This window comes from Pogona vitticeps, chromosome 9 (assembly GCF_051106095.1).
Source record: "Pogona vitticeps strain Pit_001003342236 chromosome 9, PviZW2.1, whole genome shotgun sequence".
NCBI lineage: Eukaryota > Metazoa > Chordata > Lepidosauria > Squamata > Agamidae > Pogona > Pogona vitticeps.
This window is the reverse complement of record NC_135791.1, coordinates 3195520-3213042: the sequence shown is the minus strand read 5'-3', so window position 1 is coordinate 3213042 and position 17523 is coordinate 3195520.

Sequence of the window (17523 nt, the reverse complement as noted above, 5' to 3'; positions counted from 1 at the left end):
TTTGTCCCTTGACGAATCCTGCAGTTACTACTCGTACGTGTGAATGGCACAAATCACCACCAGCAAAATGTCCCTGACCCAAAGTCAGCATACTTCCACATTCACACATGTAATGATAGGAAACCAGGTGATGTTTCGTGCCTGGGTGAATCCCGTCGCGAAGGAAAGGTCAGCAGAAGAGGGAACAGTCTTTTAAGAAAGCCATGTTGTTTGTCAAGTGATGAAATCCTTCAGCTGCTGTGATCCTTACCTGCCTTGGGGCTGTTGGTTAGCAGGGAGAAATGGGTAGCTTACAAAAGGCAGCTATAAAACACCTATAAAGGTGATTCTGCTCCCGGCTTTCTGGAGATGAAGCAAGACTCTTCAAAAACTCTTCCGAAGCTCCCTTCGTCTTGTTTCCCTTCCTCCTCCTCTTTTGAAGTCTCTTGAAATTCAAGGACGCTAAAGCGAAATGCCCCGTCTATATTTGGCATTCGCCAAGCCCCTTCTTGAGGATCAACTTTCATCTGGAGGAGAGGAACAACAGAGAAGATTCCCTCACAGTATGGATGGGTCTCTGGAAATCAGAGTTGCGAGATCTTTCTCACGGCTGTGATTTTGTGAGTCCGAATCTTGCTTTCAGCAGCGAAAGTGAAAAATCCTTGAATACAGCAAGAAAAGGGAGGCGAGAGACATTTTAAAGAGAATGCCCATGGACGGGGGATAATAGATTTACCTGCAGGGGCCACAGCCGAGATGGTAGCAACAGGTACAGTACTTCAGGTATACATTTTTGTTACCTCCTAGATCAGAATGGGCAGATTCAGTGGGGCCAGGATCCTGCTTGGATGAGCCAAAATGGGTGGGTGTGGGGCCAAAGGCAGTGTTTTTTAAAAATGGTATTTTTAGGCGGTAGGGGTTCACCATAATGTATTTGAAAGTGAACCACTGTTGTTAGAGGCAATTCACATTTTGCTGGGAAAGAAACTTTTTTAGGGTTTGGGGATGTCTGATGGGGCCCGGACCCACACAAGGCAGCCCTGGGAATCCAGTTAAAGCTTCCCTCCACTCCCTCCTATCTTACGTTAACACCAAAAGCAAGATCAATGGGGGCAGCTTTGATCAGAGGTGCACCTCTGATCAAAATATTGTGGGGCACTTCCTGTCCTGGTCATGAGCCATCGATGCAGAAGAAACACTCGTACACAGAAGTTTTCGTCAAACAGAAAGCACCCCTGTCCATCATCCCATGCCCTGTAATATTTCACAGGTGAAAACACAGTTGCAATAACAATTGAGTTATTTGAGGAATTATATGATGCAACTGTTTGCATGCTGCTGTGAGCCACTTTTCTCATGGCTGAATGATAGAAAGGTATACAAAGAAACATGTTGTTGGTGTTGGTGGTGGTGTAATTGTTTGCAAATAAAGCATTTAACCATGGTGCAATATAATAATCACCACGTGCAAGTCAATTCTGACTCATAGTGACCCGTTCCAGGGTTTTCTAGGTAGAGAATATCTAGAAATGGTTTCCCATTCCCATCTTCTGGGACTGTGCAGGTAGCCCAAGGCTATCCAGGTTCGCTCTTCCCCCAGCCGGGAACCGAACTCCCAACCTCTGGCTCTGTGGTCAGATATCTATGAGAGCTTTGTTCACTAACATTTAAGAGGATGTCCACCTACCCCACCATCTTCCTCCTGGAAATTGCCAGTGTTTTCCAGCGCAGCTGCTCCTGTTGTTTCTGTGACCAGTGAAAACCCATTTGGGAGGGGGGAAAAAAGGATAATGTTAGTGCCAACCCTCTGGCAGTGGGCTTATCCCAAACTGAGGCAGAGTGGGAGTTATCCCTGGGGAAGATGGATGACTATCTTCCCTCTTCTCCCTCCTTACTCTTCCAGTTGCAGAGGCATTTTGCTCGTCCACGAGACTCCTTTTCTCTTGTAGAGTTTTTCTCTCTCCTCATATTCAAAGTCATTCAACCTCTCGCCAAACTGCTGGCAGACTGTGGTGCTAAAACAGGTACAGAGAATATGGAGGAGTAAGCAATTCACCTGAAGCAGCCACTCCGAAACTATTGGCAGGGAGGGTATGCCTCTAAGAGCGTTTGCTTCATTAACTTTAGTAAATCATTTGCTTGTTCCATTAACAAAAGCTGCCCAGAAATGCAAATGCTCAATGCTGCCTGGCTCACTTGACCAGAAGCCCCTTAATTAAGGGGTTTCCTACTTATTTCCCCCAGAACAAGCTCGGTGGCAAGACTGGAACCAGCCAATTAGTGGAGTCAAGGATGCTTTGCTAGTTTTTTTAAAAAAATGATTAGGAGCACCATTTTGCTGTGCCACAGATTGGCAGGTTCTGTATAAAAATCAAAGGATGCTTTGATGGTTTGGTCCTACTCGTGTGTTGCTCTGTGGCTGATGACATTGAAGCAATCCCGTACACTCAGCCCTGGGGTGGACTAAAAGCGAGAGGAAAATCAGGGCCCCAGTACACAAGACTCTGATTCCACATCTTGAAGCAGTGCACACTTACGAGAAGAACGTTCTCTGTTTATTGTAACGCACGCTTATCTCAATCAACGTAACCTGCTTTTGGTTTGAAAATAGTCAGCTGGGAGACGGTAGGGCTGTTGACTTGTCTGCTGCTTTGGGCACATAGCACTGGAAGATTCATGTGCCTGGAGGGATAATGGTGTAAGAGGAAGAAATTCACATTTGCTTTAAGGTGTCATTTGACCCGCAAAGTGAAGGAGAAGAATTAACTTCTCCTGGACCTCCAGAGAGTCCATAAAGGGTTGACATGGTTGAGGGAAAGGGTCCTTCCGGATGGGGCTTACGCTGTGGAACTGCCCTGCCGCATTTAAGGAATTTTATGGGATGTCCAGGCAACACTGACTTTAATTTGGGGGCTTGATCCATCTTTTTTTCCCCCGGGGGGGGGGAAAGGAAGGAGGAGGTTGAATAATTGTGGGATACCTTTGGGAGGTTCACGTCCTCTACATGGAGGCACCCAAGATGTCCGACAGCACAGAAATTCGCAATCGTCCATCGCAAAAACACAATTTTATAGCCCACAATGGGTGCTTAGAATATGAAGGAGTGGGCCTACTCTGATAGACACTAGGGTGAATGCTGTAGTTGTTCACCCACTTCCAGAAATGTAGGTTTAAGAGTACCTTCCACACCAGAACAAGCCCACATTGCGAAGGAAGTATGTAACAGAACAGGAGGAAAAAAGAGAAACAGTCTTTTCTCAGCCCCTAGACCGTATGTCTGCTCCTTCTGTGGGGATGGACACAGAAGTGTACACACACATGCACACACAAAACTCACCCAAGTCAACTGCAGTTCGGTTCATGACACACAGTGGAACAGCTCTACACTGATGCCTTCTGCCTTGAAGTCACCACTGATGTCGTTGTGCATTCAGAATTAGGGGAAGTTTATTTTGGACTACAAACTGGGGGATTTTGGGATCTGTAGTCCAAAAAAGTAACTTCTCCAACCTCTGTGTTTGCTCACAATGTCCCTGGTCCTTCCACTATCATGCTTGTTTCTTCTTGCCTGCTGTGGTGCTGTATTTACTTGCTCTGTGTCCTATCCTGCTTAGGCTTTGGAGGAAAACGGGCTTGTGGCTGGACCACAGAATCACAGAATGATGGAGTTGGAAGGGGCCTCTAAGGCCATCAGGTCCAACCCCTTGCTCAAGGCAGGAATCCAGATCAAAGCAGACCGTGCTCATAGTTAAATGCAAAATTGTGACTTTCGTTTAAAAACAGGAGGTGCCCCACTTCTGTTTGTGGTCAAAAGCTCATTACTTTGGGGTAAGTCCATTGCAAGTGGTGGGCTTTCTTCTACCCAGAAAGATGACCCCATGGACCATAATTCCAAAATTCCAATCTCAGTTAGCCAGCTGCCTGACTCGGTTTTCCTTGCCGCAGAACTGGCTCCTTCGTGGGCTCCTTCGCTGTTTATTGTTCTTAGCATGAGAGTTCCCGTTGTGTTAAGTTACATCAAGCCTGAGGCTCACCTTCGTATATTTGATTTCTCCTTCAGGAAAGGACGAGGGTTTCTCTGTTTGCTTTAGTCCACGACGATTCAATGCAGAGACTTGTTTCCAAAGCAAATATTGTGAAAGAAGTTTGGTTATTTTCTCAAGCAACTGAAGAATAACTCGGCAACGGTGATATCAAAGTTTTAGCCAGTTTTGTAAGAAGTGGGATACCTTCCGTAAATTAGACTGAAAGCCTGTCTATTTATATGTAGTGTTTTGTTTTAAACAAAGGAATTTTTGAGCTCCAGAGGAGTGACTCAAGTTGTGGACTCAATGTCAAGTGAAACTTAAGTTGCACCAGTAGCTTGACTTGGTCCCCCCCCCCCCCCATTACTTGGGCACAACTAGAGACTCGAAACCCACCCACTCCTCCCTTTTTTCTGGGGGAAAAAGCTTGTTTTTAATAGGGACTCCGACTTGGAACTTGGGACCAAAGACTCAGAACTGGAACTCAGACCCAAATACATGCCAGCGCCCCTGAACAAAAGCAGGGGGAAAACTATTGTAGAAGAAGAGTACCTGACGAAGTGCTACAATCCAAAGTTTGCAGTTAAAACATTCCGGATTAATTTAGACGTCCTTTTCAGTGTTGTCAACAAAACAGCAAAATGGACCAAGGATCTAACTTCATATAAGGCCGCATCTTAGATTGGGTCAACAGGTTTTTGTGCTGGTTGGAAGTGAGAGCTGGACCATCAAGAAGGCTGACCGCTGAAGAATTGCTGCTTTTGAATTGTGGTGCTGGAGGAGGCTCTTGAGAGTCCCCTGGACTGCAAGGAGAAGAAACCTATCCATTTTGAAGGAAATCAACCCTGAGTGCTCACTGAAAGGACAGATCATGAAGTGGAGGCTCCAATACTTTGGCCATCTCATGAGAAGAGAAGACTCCTTGGAAAAGACCCTGATGTTGGGAAAGAGTGAGGGCAAGAGAAGAAGGGGACAACCGAGGACGAGATGGTTGGAGAGCATCATTGAAGCAACCAACATGAATTTGATCCAACTCCGGGAGGCAGTGGAAGACAGGAGGGCCTGGCGTGCTCTGGTCCATGGGGTCACGAAGAGTCAGACACAACTTAACGACTAAACAACAACAACATGCTGGTTGACCTGCCATGGTGGCTTCTTGTTAGAAACTCTAACCTCAGGAAGAAGCTGAGCATAGCTGGAAATCTTCACCCTCCAGGGTGGCGTCCAGCAATGATTGTGAGTCACTGGGGTAGACTGTATCCCATATACTCCCGCTCCTGTTATGGTTTCTTGAGCCCTAGCCCCTTACTTCAGTGGCGTAAAATCATGGCAAAGGAAAAATTCTGTCCCCATTGTTTTGTCATGGTTCATCCTCAAAGATGAGTTCTCCTCACTTTAGAAATCCAGCATCTTGTCCTCTTGTCCTCCCTTCCAACTATTTCTTCTCCAAACTCATCCCCCCCCCCGCTTGCCCCTTCCTTGGTAGCATTATCAGGGACAAGACGCCCAGCGCTTAACGAGGCTGCCATATCTGATGAAAACACCATGTGAGCCTGCCGGCTTTAATGATTCCGTTTGAAAAGCCATCACATGCTCAATACACCCTTAGGGGAAGAATATTAAGCAAGAGAGATGCGATCTGAAAAATTCAGATTGTTTGGTGTGTGTGTGTGTGTGTGTGTGTGTGTGTGTGTGTGTGTGTGTGTGTGTGTGTGTGTGTGTGTGTGTGTGTGTATGTGTGTGTGTTCTCCTTTGGAAGAATCTTCTGAAAAACTGGCCTTTTCAAGCACATAGTACCGGACTTTCCAAGTGAAATGTGATTTCCTTCCTTCCTTCCTTCCTTCCTTCCTTCCTTCCTTCCTCTCTCTCTTTCTCCCTCCCTCCTTTCCTTCCTTCCTTCCTTCCTTCCTTCCTTCCTTCCTTCCTTCCTTCCTTCCTTCCTTCCTTCCTTCTGTCCATCATCAGCTCCTTCCTTCCTTCCTTCCTTCCTTCCTTCCTTCCTTCCTTCCTTCCTTCCTTCCTTCCTTCCTTCCTTCCTTCCTTCCTTCCTTCCTTCCTACTCTTTTGTTTTCCTCTGTGAACTGAAGTAAACAAGGAAACACACATACAAATATTATATTCTAAATAAGTAAACAAAGCATTAGGAAGCTGTGAAGCAGGTATGCTTCTGGGGATATAAAAAAGAACAGCAACATCATCTGCCACCAGTTGTCATTCCAACCACCTGAATCATCAAAATGTTTCCTGGATTCACACAGTACAGTTTTAAGGATGTCCCGGGTAACATTTCAGAGCTTCGCCTTAAAAGAAAAAAGTAACTGTGGTAGTAGAAGAACTGTTCGTCATGCTGTCCCAACCTACATGATGTGTCACCAGCAGGTCGTAAGAGTGTCCTTTAAAAAATATATCTTGTGATCCGGAAGCACCGTTGAGATTTGAATTCCGCCTCTGTCGAGCAATTAAATAATTTGCTCCTTGAGCCAACTGCCTCTTTCAGCTGATTAAGCTGACCAGTCAGTTCGTTGATTACGTGTACATGCATCTGTGTATGACAAAAAAATTTCAATATATGTGACTTTTTGAGGTTTTCAAGGAAACAGAAGAACATTTGTAAACGAATAAACAAAAAGTGTTTTCTGTGTGCTGTGTTTGGAAGTCTGTCTTGTCCAGGCCTGAACACAGGGTGGGAGCGCAGGGGCTGTGACGTTGCCCATCTAGTTTCCACCTGGACTGTTGACTCCCAGTGGGTACGCAGGTCTTCTCTGGAGGAGAATTCGAGCAATTCTGATCAGACATTAAAACTCATGGCCAGAATCCCACTGGTGGTTTACGTGTGCACCAGTGAAATGGCATGAGTTACAGTGGCCAGTGGCTCCCAATTAGCAAGGTGCTGGTTGTGTTCCCAGATGCACAGCCAGATGTGTGCTGGGTGCACAACCAGGAATACAGTTGGCACGTTGTTAAACAGTGGCAATTTGCTGCAATTCAAGCCATTTCATTTACACAAGCATAACTGGCCAGTAGCTTGTAATTTCTAATTTTGGATCTGTGTAAATTTTATGCAAACTGGGGTCCTTTTTTTTTTTGCTTCCGTTGTTGTTGTTGAGCGTATCTTCTCTTCTGGTGATGTGCAAATGACCTATATAGTCTGGCTGCTGTGTTGATGTCCCACAATACAATTGATACTTTTTAAGACATTGAAAGCCTCGGTTGTTAGCACCGGGCAGACTGGAGGGGGCATATCAGAGGTGACTTTGCCCAGGGGCACCCTCAAATCTGGGGTGAGCCCCCCCCCCTACAGCTGGAAATCCTTTGGACCTTCCAAGCCCCCTTCTTCGTACACCCTCGGTGACAACAAAGCCCCCTCCACGCATCAATAGAGTAGGCATTAACTAAGCCCCGCCAGAAATCCTGATTCAGTGCCGACTGTATAGATGGTGGCATCAGAAGAAAGAGACTGCATTTTGATGTGTGCCAGGGGTAATTATATTTGCCTGTCCTGAACAGCGGGGAGGTCTGTGATTTCCATTTGTTTCTTCCCATGCCAGCTCAAAGAGTTCAGGGTGCTAGAGCCAAAAGTTGAACGACTCGGAAGGTTGAAGAGCTGAAGAAATCATAGTGCAGGAGGTTAAAGAATCCTGGAACGATTTAAGCTTTTTTCTTTTTTCTTTTCTTTTCTTTTCTTTTCTTTTCTTTTCTTTTCTTTTCTTTTCTTTCTTTCTTTCTTTCTTTCTTTCTTTCTTTCTTTCTTTTTAATTTCGAAGAAGCAATACCTCGTAAAACAAAGAAAGAATCGCGGTTTGCAAAATATGCGATTGTGCAACATCTTTAAAAGGCAGGAACAAATGAAGTTTTCAAAAAAAAAAAGTCACCAAAACACAGAGAGGAACACGACATTGAAAGAAAGGTAGTCAGAGACGGTGTCTGTCTGGCGTTGATACTGGGTAGAATTAAGTCACAGTCCTCTTGCTTATGGCCAGAGGGCAGGACAGTGAACTCCCACTGGAGAGGGAGCCCGGATTGGAGATGCCGAGGTTTGGATTGATAACCCAACTCAAATGGCAAAGAGGGAGGGATGGAGCCCAACTCTCGGCTGAGAAAAGCCTGCATTTATCCTGGTGATAGCAGACAAGCCAGAGAGCCTCAGGCCTTGTGAGGTGGGGGAGAGAGCTTTAACCCACCCACTCTGCAGTGCTTCATTTATCAGGCGGCGGCAGCAACACAAAGGCAGGGACCGCTGCCTGAAAATGGGACGGCAGGAGGATCTGGACCACTTCTGATGTTGGGAAGCCATCCCTCCTTTCTTGTCTCAGAGCTGCTTTTCACACGCTTTCAGCAGATGCTGTGAAATATTTCACCACGTATGACAGAAAACAACATCTGGGTGCTGTCAATGAATAATTAAAATTCATTGAGCTTTTCCTGCAGTTGTTTCCTTGATGTGACTCTTAGGAGCCTGTAGGCCAGTTTTCATGTATGGGGTGGAATCGTAGCACTTAACACATGCAACTGTAAAAGAGAGAGAGAGAGAGAGAGAAGAAGAAGATGGAAGCATCAAAAGGCTAGGAATTTATTAGACTAAGAAGAAGACCAATAAAATACTAGAATGAATTAAGAAAGGTGAAGCGATCATAAAACTTACGAGATACTGGGAACTCAATGGCTTGGATTACGTAATGAGAAATGAAAAGTGCAGATTGCTACAGGTGATCATTGAGATGTTTGGAAAAAGAAGGACATCTTTCCTGAGAATCTGGAGGACTAATTGTTGCAGAGTTCTGAATTTCTGGTAAAATTTCCTTTTGCTATGTAGTAGAAGTACAAAGATCCATGGAGGAGAATACTTACATGTTCCCTGGTTTGTCCACCTCTTTCTCATTAACGGGCACTTAAAAGTCTGAAGAACTTTCTGAGACGTTTGTTGGAGAAACCACAAAGAATGTTTCATTAGTTACTTATAGTTATGACAAGATCAACAGAAAACAAAACAACGGATGCCAAGAGACTAGAGAAAGGGAAAGAAAACACTTAGCAGGGAGGCGGGGCTCTCCTTAAACTCAGAGGTGGGAGAGAACGATTGGTTAGGGCTGGATAGATTGACAGGCACTCCAGCCCAGAAAGGTCCCTCTCGGTCACTCAAACCACAGGCAGCTTACGAGGTTGTAAAAACTCCAACAACAGTCTGGGTACGATATTGTTATTTAAAGTTGTCACATCTAAAGTCAATATAGTAAGATAGTAGATTATGAATAACCTGTGGAAGGAGGAGGAAGAAATAATGAAGAAGGAGGAGGAGAAGATGCTTTGAGGATCAAGTGTGTTGGTAAAGTGGCATATGAACAGATTTCCCTTATGCAGCTTGTTGTTGTTTAGTCGTTAAGTCGTGTCCGACTCTTGGTGACCCCATGGACCAGAGCATGCCAGGCCCTCCTGTTTTCCACTGCCTCCCAGAGTTGTGTTAAATTCATGTTGGTCGCTTCAATGACCCTGTCCAGCCATCTCATCCTCTGTCGTCCCCTTCTCCTCTTGCCCTCACACTTTCCTAACATCAGGGGCTTTTCCAAGGAAGTCTTCTCTTCTCATGAGAGGGCCAAAAGTATTGGAGCCTCAGCTTCAGGATCTGTCCTTCCAGTGAGCACTCAGGCTTGATTTCCTTCAGAACGGATAGGTTTATTCTCCTTGCAGTCCAGGGGACTCTCAAGAGTCTCCTCCAGCACCACAATTCAAAAGCATCCATTCTTCAGCGGTCAGCTATCTTTATGGCCCAGCTCTCATTTCCATACATCGCATACCCTTATGCAGCTAGCCACCCATTAACAAGGTGCTGGTTGTATGACTGCAAATCCGCAACAGAGTCTAGGCATGGTTTCTTTCTTTCTTTCTTTAAATAAAGCAGCTTTTAAGGCTGCTTGTGTTATTTGTTGATTGACAGACCTCTAGTTCTAAACCCCTCTCCCAAAACTGGGAAATCTGGAAAAATGTACTGCAATGCCCTTGGACAGCATTTTTTTATCTTAGCAAGATACAAGTCTACATCGCTGGGGTGGAATTCCTTCATGCGCAGGAAGCAGTGGAGCGAGGAAGGACATGAACTGTCTAGGCAGAGGCCTTTTAGCTATATCCCTGTCTCACTCAGTCATGTGGCACATATGGGGGTGCACGCATTTCGGGTGGGTCGGCTTGGGGCTGTTTCCTACAGCCCGGAGCACCTCCTGCCCCCGAGTCGTCATGGTGTCAAAGTTTGCATATTTATGATGGGGATTCCTTGTGGTTTGTCTGTCACTGAGCTACAACTCTCCTGAAGACTTCTCAACGTCTTTCCTGAGCATCTTCTGAAAAATCATTTGGGCTGTTTTCAATTTATTTCAAATAGAGTTGAATGGACAGGCAGAGAGGAAATTCCGACAGTTATTCTGAGGAGCGAACAGTTGGCTTCGGATCTGGACTTACACCCGTGGATCGTGTAACTTGAAAGCAAGCAGCTGTTTCTTTCCAAAAACGTCTGGAAGATGTAAATGTATTTATTTATTTCATTTCTTTTAAATATTTTTACCCCTCTTTTCTCCTTCAAAAGGACCCAAGGTGGCCAATATTGTTAAAAGGCAGTATTTAAAAGCTAAAAGCGGCATGGATACAAATATTTTTAAGCACACTAAAAATATAGTTTTAGAAGAGGCTGATGTATTACTCTGTGCTAGGGTATCACATAAAAACAAACTAAAAATAAAAAGGAAAGAAGACAAAAATGTAGTGGCACCTTAAAGATGAACTGCTATATTTTGATGTGAGCTTTTGTGGACAAGGCCACTTGTTATGTCTGAGGACGTGGACTTGTCCACAAAAGCTCACATTAAAATAGAGCTGTTAGTTTTTAAGGTGCCACAGTGTTTTCGTCTTCTTTATTTTTTATTTTTGTTTTCGTATTTTGAGTTTTCACACAAGCCGCTCGGACGACAGGGCTCTGCAACTATTTCACGGGTAATATTTCAGATTCTGGGTGAATGACATGCTGCATCAGATCCCTTGACTTCCCTCCCTCTCTGCTCCGTACCTTGACAACGATCAACCTGTAATGGCAGATCCGTCTTTTAATTGCTTTTTTAAAAAATATATTATTATTGCCAGTTGCTTTGGGGAGAGATTAATCAACAGGGTAATTTGGGTGCGTGCTTTCCCCGACAGGCTCGCTTTCATCCGAAAGCCCCTTCATGCAGAAGCCCCTTACCTTTGGTGACAGTGGACCTGCGCCCACATGTCCCGTGTCTTGAACTGAGGAAAGAGCCTTGGTGGTGGCTCCAAAGTGGGTTTTTTTTGGGGGGGGGCACAGAACTCAATGGAAAGACCACAGCTACACAACCACGCTGTTTGGTTCTGTTACGCTAGGTTGCAGAAGGAAGTTGGGACACTCTTGTCCTCTAGGAACTTTAGAGATTCTGCAGGAACACAGAGGAAAAGAAGCTGCATGTCTTGGTGATAGGACCCATGGGTTTGGGAAAGGTGGATTATTTTATTTTATTTTTTGCATACGAATTCCTAGATAGCTCAGTGATGGGAGTTCAATTCCCCACTGGGGGCTGGACTTGATGATCCATAGGGTCCCTTCCACCTCTGGTTCTAAGATGTTGCTGCTGCTGATTTAACCTGGAGATAATATTTCCTTACCCTAGTGTCCCCTTGTAATATGTTTACCTACGTACCCCCATCATCCTCATCCTAGTGTCAGTAGTATCTTGGTTTCAGATGATAGGTATTCTGGCCCAACTCCTCTGGAGGGCATCAGGGATGGGAAGGTCAGAGTGGACCCTGACACTGACCCCACTGGGAACATCACTCGGACATAATATTATAACAAGGCGTCCTACAAAAGCAAACATACTGTAGGGATAAGATGAGGACAATGATTCATTTGGAAAAATAAACTGGGAAATAAACTTTCTCATAAACAGAAACCATTTAGATTCTCTAACACAAAAGGTATGGTTTTTCCATTAGCAATGTATGGAAGTGAGAGCTGGACCATTAAGAAGGCTGACTGCCGAAGAATTGATGCTTTTGAATTGTGGTGCTGGAGGAGACTCTTGAGAGTCCCCTGGACTGCAAGGAGAACAAACCTATCCGTTCTGAAGGAAATCAACCCCAAGTGCTCATTGGAAGGACAGATCCTGAGGCTGAGGCTCCAGTACTTTTGGCCATCTCATGAGAAGAAAAGACTCCCTGGAAAAGACCCTGATGTTGGGAAAATGTGAGGGCAAGAGGAGAAGGGGACGACCGAGGATGAGATGGTTGGACAGGGTCATCGAAGCGACCAACATGAATTTGACCCAACTCCGGGAGGCAGTGGAAGACAGGAGGGCCTGGCATGCTCTGGTCCATGGGGTCACGAAGAGTCGGACATGACTTAACGACTAAACAACAACACGAGAGACAGGTTAGTGCAGTTGACAGAGTGTCAGTCTAAGCTTGAGTTCCAAGACCTGTTCAAAAAGCCACTAGGACAGTGGTTCCCAAGCTTGGGTACCCTAGATGTTCTTGGACGAAAACTCCCAGAAGCCTTCACCACTTGCTGTGCTGGCCAGGATTGCTGGGAGTTGGGGTCCAAGAACATCTTGGGAACTGCTGCACCAAGGAGATGGTAGTGGTAAAACACACCCTGGAATCTCACATATCTTGCCATGAGTTAGAAGCAACTTGAGTGTATGCAACCCACTTGAGAGTCACCTGAGTCTCCTCTCTGGCATTTGATCACTGATCAGTGAGAGGGCCCAGAGTCAGTGCTTGGGAGAATGAATTTCCCAGATGGTAGCAAGTCTTAGAATATCTCCTGGCAAAGGACAGAGCGGATAAAAATCCCCACCAGCGGAGGCCGAGGAGGAGAGGGGCTGGCAGTTAAAAGGCTGGGCGTCCGGGCGTGCCTCGCAGCTTCTGGTGGTCCCGGCAGCTAATACCTGTGGAAATGGGGGGGGGGGGAGGTTTAGCTTGGCCCAGGCTTCCTAATCTCCACGCTCCGTGGCGGGAGACAAAAGGCCTGGCTCTTCAATGGAGTCCCCGGGCTAAGCCTCCAACCTCATCAAATCCAATCCACCCATAAAAATCACCCCGGACAAAAGGCCGGCTCCCCCAGAAACGCGGCCTTTTGCGTTGTGCTAACAAGTTTTCACAAGACTGTTTATCCGCACAATTCGGAACGACACTTAAAATCTCAAATCCCAAACAAGCGTGAAAGTGATCGGCCCGGCCCAAAGCAGGTGTATTGTCCTGAGCTGCTGGCGTAGTTTTTTTGTGCTTTTTTGGGGGGGGGGCACCCGTCGGGAATCATTGAGAACAGGCCAGCTGCAGTCTCAATGGTTCCCTGACCTCCGAGACTCTTTCCCTTTCTTTACTTTTTCCCATCGTCTCTTTCTTTCTGATCTCACCCTCTTGCCCTCCCCGGGCGGCAGGCGCTATTTATTTATTTCTTGAGTCCTGGAAAAAGGGAGCAAAACGGTTACAAGGTTTTTAAGGAGAGGTGAGCCAAACGCTCAACAATACAGGAGAACAAAAGGAACTTGGGGGTTTGCTAACTAATCCCCCCCACCCTGCACACACACCATGATAATGTAGGGGATGGAAGTGGAAGCCTGGCAGAATTAAGCCGGCTAAGTGAAGGGCCTGGAAGCTTACGATGATCTCCTTTTCCCCCTCCGGCATGTTAGGAATCAAGAGAGAGACCTTTCTGCCAAAAGAGGATAAGAAGTATTGGTTCTCTCCTGGGGAGTAAGGGGGAATCCACCATCTTTTCCCCCTTTGCTTTCATTCCTCACCCATATACCCTGTACTCTTTTCTGGAGTAGCATCCATTTGATTACGGATCAAGGCACGCTTATCGCCCAAGCAGGCCATGGAACGGAACAAAATCAAGGGTACCAGAAGGAAACCATCATTGTGGCTATTTCGGGGACATTTTTGCCTCAAAGCTGTTTTAGAAACAAGCAGGCAGAGGTCCTTTATTATTCCAAGCTGATGTTGTTGTGGTAGTGGTTGTCCTTTTTTATTGTGCCTGGATGCAAAGAAAAAAAGAGGGGGGGTCTGTGATGTTTATATCACTGGATCGGAATTTGGAAATGTTGCTTTTTTAGGCTATGACGGCTGGGAGTTGTAGTTTTATATAAAGAGACTTTTCGGTGCTGTCCATTGAAGGGAAGAGGGAGTTTAGGCACTGTGGTTGTTCTCGTCCTTAAAGACAATCTGCATCTACCAGAGAATGCTCTCTGCCCTGCATTCTGTGGCGGCTGGGGACTCCCATTTCAGGGGCGCAGGGAAATCCACTCCAGAGTTTACTCTGTGTTTATAGGAGCTCTCCAAGGTTCTGAATCTAGTTCGAGGACAGGATTTATCATTCTGGATAGCTGCTAGGAGGTACAGACTGAAACTCAAAGTGGATTCACAGTAACCTTCAAATTGGAGTCGTTAGCTCCTACTGAACATCCATTGTTGAAATGCAGAAGGTGGTCTTCTAGACATGTGTGGTTGTCTCCCCACCCCCCACCCCCAATCTGTATGGCATCCCATACAGAGAACCTCTAGAGCATAAATTAGCCTTCAGACCTTCCAAAATTCTCTACCACTACCTTATTTCTCACATGGCTACCCTGGAAATTGAATGAAGATTGTTTCTCTGAAGTTTCACACAAGGTCGCAAGGACCTACTTCCTACAGGGTTGGCTTTATGGCGTTGTGAACCAGGACTCAACGTGAATGTCGTATCCCTCGGTCCTGGGAATTCTCAGTGGAGAAGAAGGGGGCCCAAGAAATTAAACATTCTCACTACCCCAGTTCAGAAGGCCCATCAACACTCTCTAAAATCCAAAACTATCTTCACTTGTGGCCAGAAACGATTGGCAAAGAATGCAAGATGGAGTCCCAGGGCCTTGGTGGCCCTGAGCAGTGGTCCCCAACCTTGGGCCTCCAGATGTTCTTGGACTTCAACTCCCAGAAATCCTGGCTAGCAGAGGTGGTGGTGAAGGCTTCTGGGAGTTGTAGTCCAAGAACATCTGGAGGCCCAAGGTTGGGGACCACTGGCCCTGAGGAAAAAGTCCTGTACTGGAGACCTTCAGTCTTTCTCTGTGTGCCATACCTCAGGCAGCCACAAAAGGTGATTTCTCCATCACTGAGATTGGGCAGGATCCTCTGGCTTGCACCACACTGTTTTGCCTGTTTTAGAATATAAGCTCTGTGTCACATTTCAGTAACACAGCAGCATTAAGTGGTGGGAGAGCCAGGCTCATTTGGAAATAGTTAGAGTGGCTGGCTAAGGTCTGGAATCTTGTTCTGAATCCTCCTGGCATTTATATAAGGTTTACACAAGTTCCCATGGCTAATTGTGGCTAATTCACAAGAGATCAGGGTGCATCTCAGTTGCACCATGACATTGGTAAATAAATATGTTCACTACTGGCTTTCTGCTGTCAAGGGAGAAACCTAATTTGGTGATCTTTTTGTGTATCTTTTTTTGGATTGCTTCCAGAAAGGAATTCAAGATACTTATTTATTTTTCCAAGATATCATCATCGTCATCCTTATCATTGTTGTTGTTGTCGTCATCATCGTCATCGTCGTTGTCGTCGTCGTCGTCGTCGTCATCATCATCATGTCCCATCACATCAATTCTGACTTATGGGGAGCCTTTTCATAGTTTTCCAAGGTATACTGGGGAAATAATTTTATCTTTTCTGATTTCGAAATTTTGGCCAAAGAGCCTTCCATAGTCACACGGGTGTAAAACAAGCAGTGTAACACAAGTATGAAACAGATAATGTTCACAGCAATTTCTTAAGCGAAGGCAATTTCCTTCCAACAGGATAAGGGCCAGTGTTATATCCATGAGAGCATAAAGTGACTGGCTACACCATGGCTCCTACATTTTCTACCAAAGAACGTCAAGAGATGCACGTTTCAGTTTTGGTGCCCATTGGAGGTGTGATTCATTTCACTTTTCCCGATTTGCACCAGCGTTCTTTTCCATGGAGACCGTGATCAAGGTCAGACAGGAAGCGCGATTGTGTACGAAAACCCTTCAACGCATCGTCGCTGGAAACTACAGATTGCACTCCTCTTCCCAAAAGAATTTAGCAAATCTGTTCCTCAACCATTTCTTTCTCATCCAATCAACAAGGCCATGGGCTTGGGGATGGTCAGAGTCAAGACAAGACTCTTTCTCTCTCTCTCAGCTGTCTGGCTGAGAGTTCCGGGATGCTACTGAACACATTATCAACTCCATCTATTTCTCTGCATGCAAGAAATTCTGGGCAGGTCTTTGCTCCAGGACATAACACTGAAGCAGTAAGGCAGAAGGACATGAAGCTGATGTGTGAAGATGTTCTTGCTTAATTTGAGAAAATTGAATGGTACTGTGTTACTAGCAATGAAAGAAGAGGTCTTTCGATTTAGGTGGGTTTAGAAAACCAGTGTGTGATGTAGTGGATGGAGTGATGGGCAAGGACCCAGGAAATCTAGGTTTGAATCCCATCTTGGCCACAGGAGCGTACCGGAGGAGTGGAACTAGTAAAAGCCACTCCTTAGATATTTCACTTACCTTGAAAAAGCTATTAGGATTGCTCGAAGTTGGTTCTGATTTAATTTTAACAGTTTTAACCCATGTAAAAGTGAGTGGTGCAGCTTGTGAGCCAGACCCCTCCCCCAACAAAAACCGTGTCCTCCACTTTGAAGTTGCTTTCATGATCGTGCACCTACAATCTAAAGTGGTAAGGCAAAGTTGGGGCATTACCTGCGGAGGGAGGTGCACCTTGCACCAACCCTGGTATCATTTCAATGCCTAGCAAAATTTTCTTTATTTGATTCTCTTCTCAAAAGTGAAGGAAAAAGTGACCTGGTGCATGGACTGGATGTCCAAGTACTGATCACCATGGATGATGGACCACATCAAAGATTGCAAGTTTTACTCCATAAAAGGGGCATCCTTCTCTCAGAGGATAATGGGTTCTGGGAGCACACATCGCTCCTTCTCGTCACTGCTTTGAGCCCTTGTTTCTAGTGTATCGGTGGACCATTGACATGCAGGTATAGAATTTTTTTTCTGGCTGGGTGGCTCTTGTTTTTCTGGATGTTGATGCATGATTCGGGTTCTCCAAAGCTCCAAGGCATCCAGCATCAGTCCTTCTAAATTCAAATTAACATGAGCTGCACAGTGATAAAAGATCTCCGCGGAGTTTTCTTGCTTATTTTCAAGGAGACAGTCTCTTGACCGCAGAGATACATGAGGTGACACCTTCTTAAGCTTGGTTTGGGCGGCAAGATGTAAGGACCTAAGTCTTAGGTCATTATCCAGTTTATTGGGTGAGCTACGTAGGTGAAGAGTATTGGAAATCCAAGTTCAGCCTTGCGTCCTCAAAGACTCCTGAAAAAGCTCATAAGAGCTTTAGATCTGAGCTAAAGAAGTTCAATTCATTGGGTGATTATGGTTTTTGTAGCCGATATCTATGTATGCCATGTTTCTCGTTCATCCTGCAAGCCAGACAGCCCC